Raw genomic sequence first — 15,308 nt, 5'->3', positions numbered from 1 at the left:
CTTAACAGTTCCAGTCTTGTTGATCTGTGTAAATTGAACACATATTTGTCATTAGTTTCTGTCAGATATATTCTAAGTTTGTATCAACATTTTAAAAATCCCTCCATTTTATTCATAAAGTATTGAAAGAAATCATCTATCAGGAAGCAAAAAGCAAGCAAAAATACACATAATGTGATTATTTTGACAAATATTGCAGTTGATGTGTCCTGATTTCAGTGGGCACAATCATTTTTGTGTTTCTTTTCCATAAAAACAATGATGATGTGATTTTTGCTGTAGCCTGCATCAAACAAACATGTATGTCTACAGCTATAATTAATACTTTTGCTTCTGTGATTTTACTAGTTATTAACTATGATTTAAAAAACAGGTCAAAACTGTAAAAATAGCACTTTCATGTACAGTGGTCCCTCGCTATATCGCGGTTCACTTCTCGTGGTCCCACTGTATCGCAGATTTTTAAATTGCATTTGGTATTGCGGATGTGTCGCTATATCGTGGAATTTTGTGGTACAGACATCTTCCTATAATTTTGTGGCGAGCTGTGTTGGAGAATGGCGCTGGAGAATGGATATCTGCCTTTTATGCACTATGCAACTGTCAAATACTTATATATTTTGACACAGAGACATCAGTGATATTGACAATGTGGCAGGAAGACATCAAACACACTACATTTCACACACAGTCCTTACAACATAACACTTAACCAAACTAACTAGGCTGACTAAGGCACAAAAACACAATAAAAACCAAACACAAATACCACTGGAACAGTAACATAAACCACAATAATGACATTTAAACCCCATACTCCCCGAACTCCCACAGTGCATTGCAGCACAACAAGTCAGTCACAGCTCCTGGCTCTGTGATCGCTACATTCACAGACAAATGTAAGGCAATCGGCACATTCCTTGGCAGAGTAATAATGCAATAAATATTGTAGCATTGGATTTAGTATGATTACGTTCATTTGTATTTTCTTTAAGGCTGCAACAACGAATCAATAAAATCGATAATAATCGATTATTAAAAGCGTTGGCAATGAATTGCATTATCGATTCGTTGTGTCGCGCGATTCATGCGTCACTCGCCATGTCATGGAGCCGTCTACTTCACCTGCAGAGCGAGTTGAACAGAGCGAGGTGGAGGTAGAGCCGAGGAGGTATTTTCAAACGAGTAAATTCATCAAATGAAACATGACCGCCACAGAGAAAACAGTTTGACCAAAGTCCTCAAAAGTGTGGAATAACAAAGACATGCTGCGTGTACACTACATGCGAATGTACGCATCTGAAAATCGAACTGATGATGGACGGTCATGAGCGGGCCACTACGTGGTCACGTGACCGCGCTTTCAGCTTGACAGTAGATGAGTCGATAAACACAGTGGCTCAGCGGCAAACTTTCTCTTATATTTCAAAAACACTTCAGTATTACTGAAAGCATTTGAGGCGAGAAATAAGCTGTGCAGCAGCTGAATCTGTCCTCGTTTTAGGTCACCGACGGTTAGTTTAGATGTATGAGGGCAGTTTCACGATGCGTGGAATCTCCACACGTGGCATCGAATTTGCAAAAAGTAGAAGGCAAGTCTACTTTATGCAAATGAGCTCCAGGTAAACACACCGGATTGCAGCTGGAAACACACCGCAACCGGACCAGCGTGCCACATGCGGTGTGTAGCATGCAGTGGACCTTAAGTCACTACATTATCCTATGTTTGTTCCATTTCAAAGTGTTAGTGAGAAAATGTAACGTTAGCCTCTGGTAGCTTGTCTGATGCTAGCGTTTGCTTGTTAGCTGATTAATGAAAGTGATAAGACATATGTGTGAGAGATACTTTTTATTTCAAATTAATCAGCTTAAGCAGGGTTTAAATATGCATTACAAATAAACGTAACTTGCACACAATAGTGGTAAAAATTAAGCCTGCAAGGCTTAATAGGGTTGCCAAGGACCCTATTGAAACCCTAGGGTTTATTACTATTATTAGGGTCCGAGCACCGACGGTACCGAGGACAGGCAGTGCAAGGGCACCTATTGACACCTTAGCAACTATTATTAGGGTCCGAGAGTCGTGCTCGGACCCCTACCTGGGTTATTCTTGAAACCCTAGGAATTATTATTATTATTTTGAATGTCTGGTCATGAAACAGGAAGTGCTGTCCAACTAGCCTGTACATGCTCCAATCGGTCTCAAATTTTACAAGTGTCATCAGAGTCCGATCACAGTCACATACATAGGCCGATATGAACTCAGAGTCATAGCGCCACCTGGCGGCGATTTTGAAAGTCTCGCCACGAAACAGGAAGTGCTGTCTAATTAGCCTGTACATGCTCCAATCTGTCTCAAATTTTATAAGTGGCATCACAGTCCGGCCTAATCATATCCATGTGACACCTGGCGGCCATTTTGGATGTCTCACTACGAAACAGGAAGTGCTGTCTGACTTGCCTGTACATGCTCCAAACTGCTTGAAATTTTACATGTGTGATCAGAGTCCAGTTCCAGTCACATCCATAGGTCGATATACACTCAGAGTCATAGCGCTACCTGGCGGCCATTTTGAATGCCTCGCCACAAAACAGGAAGTGCTGTCTAACTAGCCTGCACATGCTCCAATCTGTCTCAAATTTTATAAGTGGCATCAGAGTCCGGTCTAATCATATCCATGTGACACCTGGCGGCCATTTTGGATTTCTCACCACGAAACAGGAAGTGCTGTCTAACTTGCCTGTACATGCTCCATTCCAAGGGTCGCCATTTCCACGCCCTCAGGCTTTTGCAGAGCGTTTTGATAACTTTTGATCACCCATGACTAGAGTACATCCTGGCCGAATTCGAGCTCTTTCGGTCTTCGTGGGTTCGAGTTTATAGCTTTTGAAAATGTCCAAAAATGACAAAATTGTCCAAAATATGCATCATATGTCAAAATGGCCGCATTCCGTGGGACGCCATAGCCACGCCCTCAGACTTTTGCGAAGCTTTTTGATAACTTTTGATCACCCATGACTGAAGTACATCCTGGCCAAATTTCAGCTCTCTCGGTGTTAGTATGTTTGAGTTTATAGCTTTTGAAAATGTCCAAAAATCACAACTTTGTCCAAAATATGGATATATTCAAAATGGCCGCATTCCGTTGGTCGCCATGGCCACACCGTCAGACTGTTGCGGATCATTTTGACAACTTTTGATGACCCATGACTGCTGTACATCCAGGCCAAATTTCAGCTCTGTAGGGGTTACACTGTTTGAGTTAATCATTTTTGAAAATGTCCAAAAATGACAAAATATGAATCATATTTCAAAATGGCCGCATTCCGTGGGTCGCCATTTCCATGCCCTCAGACTTTTGCAGAGCGTTTTGAAAAGTTTTGATCACCCATGACTGGAGTACATCCTGGCCAAATTTCAGCTCTCTCGGGATTGCGCTGTTTGAGTTTATAGATTTTGAAAAGTGTTCAAAAATGACACAAAATTGTCCAAAATATGATTCATAATTCAAAATGGCCGGCATCCTGTTGGATTATGGGTAATGGTCCAAGAGGCTTTTTTGTGCGCCTTGACGAGTTAGATATGCGTACAAAATTTCGTGGCTCTAAGTGAAACCCTGTCCCTGGGCTGAATTTTCTTAATTTTCTAGGGGGCGCTGTTGAGCCATTTTGGCACGCACGTGTGCCATTCCCCTAAAATATCAAATTTTTTGCTGGCCCTGATGTGTGTGGCGATTTTCACACGTTTTCATGTATGTTTAGGGGGTCAAAAAGGCCAATTTTGAGGCCAACAAAGAATAATAAATAAACCCTAGGGTTTCAATAGGGGCCTCGGCACCGTCGGTGCTCGGACCCTAATTAGTCCTAAATTTTCATGTCACTAGATGGTTACAAAAGTATTTTCTATGCAAAATTGTAGGCCTGTAGATCAAATAGTTTCTGAGTTGTGGGAGTCTGAAATTTTCAGAATTTGGACTATAAAAAGCCTCGCCAGGGTGTTTTGCATTTTTAAGTGGTTAATTCTCAGCCTCTAGACATACCAAAGAGCTGTGAGTTGGTAAACAAGGCCTCTGCATGTAGCTACTGCCCCACAAACATCCTCAGGTGTTTCCCTACACTCTGCAGGCCATGGGGGCTTGCTAAAAATGCTACAAATTAAGAAAAACCTACTCGCGAGTGGGGTTTGGGACCTAAAAGTACTAGAAATACTGCACAGAAGTGTTCTAACACCCCTGGGTTCCGTTCTACACAAACTTGTGTGATAACTTAGCAAACTGGAGCTTTCTAGGTACCACAGTTTGGAAAACATGAGCTCCCAAAGTTGGATGAGATTTTTAATTGGCTATTTTTGGTGGCAAAAATCTCAGTGTGGGACAGGTACCAGAGACCCCAAATTTTTCTACAAGACAGTTCCATCTGTCTTCTATCACTGCACAAAAAAAAAAAAAAAATCAGCAGGGTTATAATTGTAGTTACTAAGATATTCTTGCTTAAAATGGCATGGGTAATGTCAAAATCATTTTTTGCTTTTCAGTACTTTAAATTGTGATACAAGTATTAGTAGTCAATCCAATGGTAGTATTATGTATGTTTTGTTCTTTTTGAAATGTTAGTTGTTAAAGGTGACTACCTTCAAAAAGCGTACACACACACATACATACTTACCCAGCCAGCCAGATACCGAAGCGAATGCAGTAACCCCGCTAACGTACACGTCAGGCGTGGTTAATTATTCTTTTCTGGACATTGGAATTGCATTTTTGGCAGCCTTATCATATCCCAAAACGCGTCAAAGTTGGCATGCACATTAGGACTGGCGAAAAATTTCATATTCTGTGAGAGTTGCACATGTGTGTGGCAAAATGGCTCCATAGCGCCCCCTGCAAAATTGAAAAAGTGGTCATTCAGCCAACTCACAAGACTGCTTGTCTACAGCTACAATATTTGGGAGGCTTGTGGACTACATCAGCGCACACGAAAAAGTCAATCATGACCACGCCCTAAAACCAACCGGAAGTCGGCCATCTTGAATTAGCTATACATTTTTAAGATTAATAACTCATTGAGGGTAAGTCCCACAGACTTCAAAATTGGCCAGTATATGCAGCATTGCTTCCTTTTTTTTTTCTTTCTTTTTTTTCCCCTTGTCTGCATTATCTTTCTAGCTGGCCACTGTATCCGATGACAGCATCGAAAAGATCTATGCATTTTTATCTTTGCAGTGAGAAATATTAAATGTGAATCACTGCCAATGACCTTCACTGGCCCTCCCTTCAGGCTACTCCATCAAATGAAACTTTATTAAACTCCTGATGTGAGCTGCAGGGGAGGGCTGTGATACACCACAGTGTGAAAGAAGGGGAAATAGTGACAGAAAGGATGAAACAAGACAAACGGGGAGGACGACAAACAGATATTGTTATTAATTGTGGGTAGCAGTCCAAGTGCTGCGCTAAGCTAAATCCGTACAGGAAATAAAGGCTGTAAGAAAACCAGGGACACCAGAGATGTGGGGTCTTGATAGTGGGGAGGTGGTAGGCCCATAGGGATGAGAAAAGGAGGGAGCATGCATCACATGATGTAAAAAGTGTGTGAGGATGCCCAACTCAGCATGTTCTGACGGAACCAATCGCTTCTCGAGTAAGTCTCGACAGGAACTTGAGTATCTGTCAGCATGCATGCGGGTTAATCACCGAATACCCAAGTACCTGCCCATATCCCGGGTGACCACAGCAAGGGGTCCTCCCCGAGCCAGCAGGGCACCCAAGACCCACCACATGGCCCCCCAAAGCCACCGGACCCAGGAACAGCCCCAGGACCTCAAGAGGCACCGATCCGTCTCCCCAAGGGCACCCAGGACAACACCGGGTGGTCCGGGGAGGAGGCCCCCCGCAGACAGCACCCGCCCCCGCCAACCAACCATCCCCCCGGCCCCAAACCACCCCTACCCCCCGCCCCCACTCCCCCACGGCAGGCCAGGGGGCCCCAGCCCCCCCAGGAGCCCAATCCCCCAGGACCAGGCCCCCCCCAGGGAAGGGGGTCCACGATACGGCCGCAGCAAGGCCAGGCAGGGCGGAATGTGGGCATGCGGTGGTGGGGTCGAGCCTAAGCCCCGCCTCCCAGAAGAGCCAGGGCCAAGGGACGAGCCGGAGACCACCGTCCGGGTGACCAAGGGGGGCCCGGACCACCCGCACAGAGCGGCAACCCAGAGGCAGCCCCCCGCACCGAGGCACCCAGTGAGCGGCAGGCCCGCGGACCCCGCACCACAGCCTGCCGGGAGACACAAGCCCCAGCAGGGCCCACCCGGCCACCTCCTGCATGGACAGGAAAGGCTCTTTAACTGACCTGTACATGCTCCAAAATGCCTGAAAATACATGTGTGATCAGAGTCCAGTCCTGATACCATTCATAGACGGACATACACTCTCATTCTCAGCGCCACCTGGTGGAGGTGCGTGGATTTGCCGACCAGCAAGGATGCGAGGACCCGTCCATCGCTGCTTGCAGCTTCAATTTATTTTTGCAATTCTTTGTCTTATTTGGAAATACCAGAATTTGTGCATTATTTTACATTTTTATCTGTCTGATAACATCATTTCTAAAAAAAAAAAAATCAGATATTACAATAAGTTACTCAGTACTTGAGTAGTCTTTTCACCAAATATTTTTTTTACTCTTACTTGAGTAATTTTTTGGATGACAGCTTTTTACATCTACTTGAGTGATATTATTATGAAGTAATGTTACTCTTATATTACTCTTATTTTGAAGTAATGTTACTACAACTTTTGACTACTCTACCCACCTCTGGTTACAATATGGTCACTACCCTGTTGTGGGAGGGTCTGGAATGTAACCCCCGCAATAGACGAGGAACCACAGTACTGTTTTTCAATTTTTAATATACAGATTTTTTCTTTCAAATAACAGCAAACATCTATAAAATAAGATTTTTTTTCTTCTACTGTTATAATAATATTTAAAAAGTACTGTATTTTTACAGTCAAATATTGCAAAAGAATTCCCATTTGTATAAATGTGGACACCAATACAATTTCGGCCTGTTCTTTTTTTATACAGTCAATGTGCAAATAAATACCTTTTTCCCTATAGTTTTACAAAAACAGGTCAAATAATAATTTTTCAAGCATTTTTTACCCTTTAATATACATTGTTTTTTCTCAAACAACACAAAAAATCCGTGAAATTAAATGTGATGTGGGTATTATTGGTAAGTTGATTTTTTTGGCCGTTAAAATGTAAATGAATACCTTTTTATGTGATTTACTACTTATTATCGATAATTTAACAAAACAGATCTGTAAAATAAGGGTGAATTGTTTAAAAATGACAGTTGAAAAAAGCTAACTTTTTACATTGTAGACAATAATACATAAATTTAATATATTATCTTGTCTGCTCTGTTGACAGCCTGAGTGTTAGATGTTCTGTTCAGGCTATTGCAGACCTGAACATGCAAATTTGGATAATTCTGAAAAGGAAACAACAGACACCACAGTACAGTACACAGTACAAATACGCAGTTGCTGTAAGATGACATATGCTCACATCAGATTGAGCATATGTATGGCACACAGCGTCAATCAGCACTGCTGTTGAGAGCAGTAAAAATATCTGGCAGGATCTGTAAGTGCTGATCTTTTCCAAAAGAGGGCAGCAGTACAGCTTGGCCTCACTGTCCTTCTTCAATGACGTCACATGTCAGCAAAGACCTGAGAGCATGCCGTCAATCAATTTCACTGAGCTGCACAGTAAAGGCTTGTCTATTCTTAGATTAATGCACTGTAAGTCTGCAGCCGACTACTAAAACAATACACACTGTTTACCAGAGTGTAGAGTGTAATGTCTTCTGTATAGGTGGAACATTAACTGCAACAGAAGGGTAAAGAGACGGGGAGCGTGAACTGTGTCATGGTTTGTTGGATGAATGCTGCTGACTGACATGTTTTTTTTGGGGTTTTTTTTGGTGAGCCATGCACCTTAATTATTGATGGAACAGTGACAAGCTACACCCAAAATGAAATAGAGATACTTACTTAAAAATGTGAAAGAAAACTTCAACTCTGGGTTAACAACTGGTTTTCTGAAGGAGTTAGTTCTGTTTTCAAAACTGTTACCTTTTTGAACAAAGAAATAACTTCTTTCGAATACCAGTTGTTAACCTTGAGTTAGAATACATAATTTTGCACTGTGATATGTGTCAGGCAGCTGAATTAAAGACTTTAAGTAAACATTCTTGAAAACACAAACACCAAATTTGAACACATGCTCTCTTTATTACATGAGGCAAATCAAATATAAGTGGGGATTAATGTTGATGAATCTAAGCTTTCCATGGGTGTATAGTGTTTCTATAATCGCATTGGCAGTGTCGTTCTCGTTTGAAAAATGCTTATGCAGATATCAAAACGGCCCGCCCGCGGGCCGCTGAACTGTTGAAATTACAGAATTTGTTTTGCCATTGAATGATATAATTTCGGGCACTCTATAAATCATTTTATCAAAAGAAACTTGGAACTTTATATTCCGTTGAAATCATTTGTCTCGTTCATGAGAACGGGTTTTGTCGTGCCTAAATGTTTTAACGGGAGCCATTTTTGCAGTCACTGTCAAGTCATATCGCCGCGGACAACAAAACAGTACGCAAACTCAGTAAAGGAAGCGAGATCGATGCCTACACTGTATTGCTCACTTTATTTTGATGACATGCAATAGTTTTGATACTTAATTTGACATATGTCTGTGATACACACCTGCTTTTAGCCCCGAAAAACGAAACCATGGAGCGCTGCCGCTTCTTGTCCACAATGGGGATGTGCCTTGCTGTCTTCAGCCACGGCGAGAAAAGGCTGCCATTCTGGCTTGTTGATTTCAGCGGCGAATATACCGGACTTATGTGTCAATGCTTTCTAATATTTAGCATTACTTTTTTTTTTTTGGCGCGGAGCAGTGAGGCGGCAATGTCGGCAAAACTGTACTGAGGCGGTGGCCTATACCAGCGAGGCAGCCTGCCTCGTCGCTCATATAGGAGGGGAAACACTGAACAGACCACAATAATCATCATGATGGAAACTGTTGCATCCAGATCCGTCAGAGCACTGAAAGAATGAAGGTAAATTCGATTATTTATTCCACCTAAGAACACGGCGGAGTTATGTGACGATCAGCGTGTGTGAATCATTCCTCTGTTAGCAACATTACTCAAAAAGAGACTCAAGGATTTGAATGAAATTTTCAGGGTCGGTCAGAAATGACACAAGGACCAAGTGATTAAAATTCGGCAGTGATGCGGCTTTAAGTTTGGATCCACGGATTTGTTCAGGATTTCTTATTGAGGTAGCGGTACGGCATCTGATAGCGGCACGGTAACCATGGCAACAAGTGAACGCTACCTCAGCGGCCCGCTGACGATCACATCATTGTTATCCTACAACAAATCTACCTCTGTGGACGTATCGGAAATGATACAAGGAACAGTTGATTAAATTGTGGGGGTGATTCTGAGTCCTATCAATTCCAGTTTCCGGCGACATATTTAGGTCACGCGATTCAGTATGTACACATGCAGAACACACACCTGTCTTGGTGGAGGACTGTATTCTCTCAGTGCTGTTCTTGTTAATTGACGTGACAAGCCGTGAGCGTGTGTGTGAACACGTGTGTGACAGGAAGTGAAATTAACTTTTTAAGTCACTGACAGATATGTCCGAATATGATTCATTCAATAGTAAATTAGCATTTTGTGCCGCAAATCTACCAACCACGTCATATTAAACCAGTATCTGGCTGCTGCTAATGTCCCACCATAGTATGCCAGCTTTTGTGGAAATGGGTTGGAAGTCAAAATAATTAATTTCAGAATAAATATTGTCAATTACAGCGTTAAAACATGTTCTACAAGCTGGAAAAAATGCAGCTTTTTAGCAACTGTCAGTGTCTCCTGCAATTTCATCACAACAAATAAACTTAAAACATCGCAACTTTTATCGCAATTTTTTAGAAAAGCTGCCACAAATTCAGGCATTTTCGGCCGCAACAATTACGAAAAACGCCCGCACAATCCTGGAAGGACTGGTATATGTATATAAGGGTTTCATCTACATTCATTCTGCAGTGGCGGCCTACCACTGCTAAAATCCCAGCCCCTGCTCCTTTAAATTTCTTTTTTTTAAAATCAAATACACAAATACACCACCACCACGTCTCCACCTTCACAGCAATCTTGCACTGTGTTGGGTGCTTGCGAGTACTAAGGTAAACTACAGATAACTATCTTGCTCCAAGTATCTACTCTTCTTTGTGTTTGTGTGGTGGTGTATGTCTGTGTATATATTAGAGGTATAACAGTACACATATTCGTACTGAACCGTTCAGTACAGGCCCGTTCGGTTCGGTACAGAGGTGTACCGTGGTACGAAAATTTTAAGACTATTAAGAATGTACAGAATTGACTTTAATTGCAAAACCTAAAACTTCGTAGTGCCCACAGCTGCGGTGGATGGTCTCTGGCTCACAGTCACGCAGTATTGCGGAACTAAAAACAAGTAGGAGTTTCCAGTAAACCACAGGATGTGACGGATTGTTTATTCTCCTGCTGGTGTTGTGCCTGCCTGCTGAGATCTGCAGGCAGGTCATCGGAGTGCGCCCGCTCGGCGAAAATGGAAACTATGAGATGCCAAACTGTTATCTACAGCACAGTCCTTGATAATGAAAAGATACTACATGAAAGCTTGGACCTGCATGCAGATCTCGACGGGCAGGCATAACTCGGCACAACACCGGTGCTTCATGGCTAATGCTAGCAACAACGAGAAGAAGATAGAGCTGGAAGACGCTCTGGCCTCATTAAAATCACCCGTTTGGGATCACCTCGGTTTCCCAGTGAAGTACGAAAAAGTAGAAAAACAAGTGGACAAGAAGGAAGCTGTATGCTGACACTGTGAAGCGGTCCTCAACTACACATCCAGCAACACGTCAAACTTAGAAACACATTAGAAAAAGCACCGTCCAAGCATAGCTATCCCCTGCTGCGAGGAAAAAACAGTGAACTGTACAAACGATGCTCCCAATATCATTTCATCAAACCCTGTCGAGCAATTCAGAACGGGCTAAAGCAATAACCAAGTCCATTGGTGTTTTCATAGGAGCAGATCAACAGCCATACTCCGTTGTTGAGAACTGAGGTTTTAAACTTATGATTAAAGCTGCAAGCAGCGATGGACGGGTCCTAGCATCCACGCTGGTCGGCGAATCCATGCACGTCCACCAGGTGGCGCTGTGACTGAGAGCGTATGTCGGCCTCTGAATCGCATCTGGACCAGAGTCTGATCACACATGTAAAATTTCAGCTGGATTGGAGCATGTTCAGACCAGTTATAGACCATTTCCTGTCCATCCACCAGGTGGTGCTGTGACTAAGACTGTATTTCAAACAGTGGATGTGATGAGGGCTGGACTCTGATCAGTCATGGAAAGTTTCAGGCTGATTGGAACATGTACAGGCTACTTATAAAGCATTTCCTGTCCATCTAACAGGTGGCGCTGCGACTAAGAGTGTATGTTGGCCAATGGATGTGATCAGGATTGGAGTGTGATCACACAAGTAAAGTTTGAGGCAGATTGGAGCATTCAGAGGATAGTTATACAGCAGCTGATGTTTCATGGCAAAGCATCAAAAATCTGATGGTCGCCATGGCCACACCATTTGGCTTCTGGTTAAACTTCTGATAACTTTTCATCAACAAGTCCTGCTGTGTGGACTGACAAAATTTCAGGTCTCCTGGAATTATCCCCTAGGAGGTATTCACTCTCAAAAATGAGAAAAATCATCAAAAATCTCACAATTAATCCAAGATGGCGTACTTCCTGTTGGGTTTAGGGCATGGCTCCAAGAGGCTTTTTTGTGCGTCCTGATATGCTCTATAAGCTTCCCAAATTTCATTGATGTAGGTGAAATGTGCTGGGGGGGCTGTTTGTTAATAAGTCTGCAGGGGGCGCTATAGTATGTGCATTGCCGAGATACATACGGTGTCGTTCCTTGGGTCGATGGTGATGTGTGTGGTAACTGTAGTGAGCGTTGGAGTATTCCTAACCTGTCAAACAGCACTTTGTTTTGCATGGCGATATTTGGTTGCTATGGCAACAGCGTTGGATGAAATGTCACAGCCTACAGTGTGGGATGTCAAGAGGTGAAGACTCGACTGACCAATTTCCAGCATGATATCACCAAGTTTGGGGCCTTTGTACCTGAAAATATAATGCCTTAAACTTACTATTACCAACAGGTGGCGCTATGACTTTTTCAGAATTTATGAGTGTGGATGTGTTCAGACTGGACCTGGTGTCCATCATGTGAAGTTTGGGGCAGATAGGATCTTGTTCAGCTGAGATATGAATCGTTAAATTTTCATGGCGAAACATCGAAATTCGTTTGGCCGCCACAGACACGCCCTTTGATGACAAGTCACCATTTTCAATGGGAAGCATCATCAATGTGTTCAGGCTGTTGTCACCGCATTTGAGGTGAATATGATCAACTGGGTAACAATAAGGCATGAAAGTGTAAACGATGTCTATTTCCTGAAACCACAAGGTGGCGCTATGACTGTGAATGAATATCCCTATGTGGATGACATCAGGACAGGACTGTCATCATACAAGTAAAGTTTCAGGCAGATTGGAGCATATTGAGAAGAATTAGACACCACTTCCTGTTTCATGGCGAAGGATCAGTATTTTGAGGGGCCGCCATGGCCACACCTTTTGGCTTCTGGCCGAGTTGATGATAACTTTTCATCAGGAAGGTCTGGTGCATGTACTGGCCAAATTTCAGTTCTCTCAGACTTACCCCCTAGGAGCTATTAATTTTCAAACATTTACAGCAAATCCAAGATGGCCGACTTCCTGTTGGGTTTAGGGCGTGGCCGTGATTGACTTTTTGGTGTGTCCTGATGTGGTGCACATACCCACCAAATACTGTAGCTGTAAATGAAACATTGTGGCAGTTGGCCTAATGACCACTTTGTCAATTTTGCAGGTGGCGCTATAGAGCCATTTTGCCACACACATGCACAACTCCCACAAAATATTAAATTTTTTGCAAGTCCTGATGTGCACGCCAAATTTCACGCGTGTTGAAGTATGATAAGGCCGCCAAAAAGGCAATTCATTTGCCGGGAGAAATTAATTTTGACAACTTTACAGCAAATTCAACATGGCCGACTTCCTGTTGGGTTTAGGGCGTGGCTGTAATTGACTTTTTGGTGTGTCCTGATGTGGTGCATATGCCCACCAAATATTGCAGCTGTAAATGAAACATTGTGGAAGTTGGCCTAATGACCACTTTTCAATTTTGCAGGTGGCACTATAGAGCCATTTTGCCACACACATTCGCAACTCCCATAAAATATCAAATTTTTCGCCAGTCAGCAAAATTCATGAACGTTTAGGGGTTGAAATTGAAGTGAATCATGGTTTCAGGTGAAGACAAACTTTGACAGCTTATTAAACAAAAACTAGACAAATTAGTCTTTTTCGTTTAATAACTTTTGTTTTCCTGGATATTCACTATACTCTGTCCAAATATGAAGCCGGAATATGCTACGGTTTCGGAGGAGATAATCTTTAAAGGGTTTTCATAATTTGGGTTATAGCGCCCCCTCGATTGAAGATAGCACAAATCTATCGGACAGGTTTTCGTAGAGCTTGAGTGGGCGAACGTGCGTGCCAAAATTCACAAGAAGTTACGCACGTTAAGGGGGTCAAATTAAGCGAGACATGGTTTCAGGTGAAGACAAACTTTGTTAGCTTATAAAAGAAAAACTAGACAAGTTAGCCTTTTTCTTTTGATAACTTTTGTTTGGCTGGATATTCACTATAATCTGTCCAAATATGAAGCCAGAATATTGTACGGTTTCGGAGGAGAAAATCTTTAAAGGGTTTTCATATTTTGGGTTATAGCGCCCCCTAGATTGAAGATGGCTCAAATCGGGCAGACAGGTTTTCATAGAGCTCGAGCCGACGAACGCGTGAGTGGTGGTTGCGTGTCTCTACGACATTCCTGTGCAGAGAGCTGAGGTTATTTGTGATTTTTGAAATTTTCGTGTCCCGAGGTGGCACTATAGAGTTTTCTCAGAATTTGTTTTCAGAATAATGAAATTTTCGCATGACCCGACGTGCATGCCAAATTTCATAAAAAGTTATGCACGTTTAGGGGGTCAAATTAAGGGAAACGTGCGGGGAAGAATAATAATGATTAAAGCTGCAAGCAGCATTGGGCGGGACCTCGCCCCGCCCCCCCACGCGGTCGGCAAGCAGCTCCCATCCGTGACCGAAGATGAAAGCCAGAGGAGGTCCTCTGCCGGAATATTGTACCGTTTCGGAGGAGACAATGTTTCAAGGGTTTGCATATTCAGATTATAGCTCCCCCTACATTGAAGATAGCTCAAATCAGTCAGGCAGGATTTTGTAGAGCTCGAGCAGATGAAAGCGTGAATGTTGGTTGCATGTCTCTACGACATACCCTTGCGACGAGCTGAGGCCATTTGTGATTTTTGCAGCATTTGTTTCCCTAGGTGGCGCTATAAAGTTTTTCCAGATTCTTTTCAGAATATTGAAATTCTCAGGAGACTGCACCTGGGTACCAAATTTCAGCAAAATCCATGAACGTTTAGGGGTTGAAATTGAAGCGAAACATGGTTTCAGGTGAAGACAAACTTTGACAGCATATAAAAAAAAACTAGAGCAGTTACTGTGTTTCTTTTGATAACTTTTGCTTGGATGAATATTCACTATAATCTGTCCAAATATGAAGCCGAAAAATTGTACGGTTTCGGAGGAGATAATGTTTAAAGAGTTTTCATATTTTGGGTCATAGCGCCCCCCTAGGTATAAGATAGCTCAAATCCGTCTATAGGCTTTCGGAGAGCACGAGCAGATGAATGCGTGAGTGGTGGTTGCATGTCTCCACGACGTTCCTGTGTGCAGAGCTGAGGTTTTTTTGTGATTTATACAGTTTTTTTGTGTCCCTAGGTGGCGCCATGGAGTTTTTCCAGAATTTGTTTTCAGAATATTGAAATTTTCAGCAGACCGGACCTGCGTACCAAATTTCAGCAAAATACATGCACGTTTAGGGGGTCAAATTGAAGCGAAACATGGTTTCAGGTGAAGACAAACTTTGACAGCTTATAAAAGAAAAACTAGACAAGTTAGCCTTTTTCTTTTGATAACTTTTGCTTGGATGGATATTCACTATAATCTGGCCAAATATGACGAGGGAATATTGTATG

General features: G+C 42.6%; 2 protein-coding genes across 3 annotated transcripts in view; one reads left to right on the top strand and one right to left on the bottom strand.

Annotated features, from left to right (window-relative positions):
• LOC110970730 (CLOCK-interacting pacemaker-like) overlaps positions 1–15,308 on the top strand; it is a 611,892-nt gene that overhangs the window by 360,532 nt on the left and 236,052 nt on the right. The gene's annotated exons all lie outside the window — the stretch shown is intronic.
• The window catches only part of tlcd3a (TLC domain containing 3A), a 103,788-nt gene that overhangs the window by 8,848 nt on the left and 79,632 nt on the right, over positions 1–15,308 (bottom strand). The window lies entirely within an intron of this gene.

Source organism: Acanthochromis polyacanthus, chromosome 17, assembly GCF_021347895.1.
Source record: "Acanthochromis polyacanthus isolate Apoly-LR-REF ecotype Palm Island chromosome 17, KAUST_Apoly_ChrSc, whole genome shotgun sequence".
Classification (NCBI taxonomy): domain Eukaryota; kingdom Metazoa; phylum Chordata; class Actinopteri; family Pomacentridae; genus Acanthochromis; species Acanthochromis polyacanthus.
Note: the sequence above shows the minus strand (reverse complement) of the source record. Positions and strands in the feature narration are given on the sequence as shown.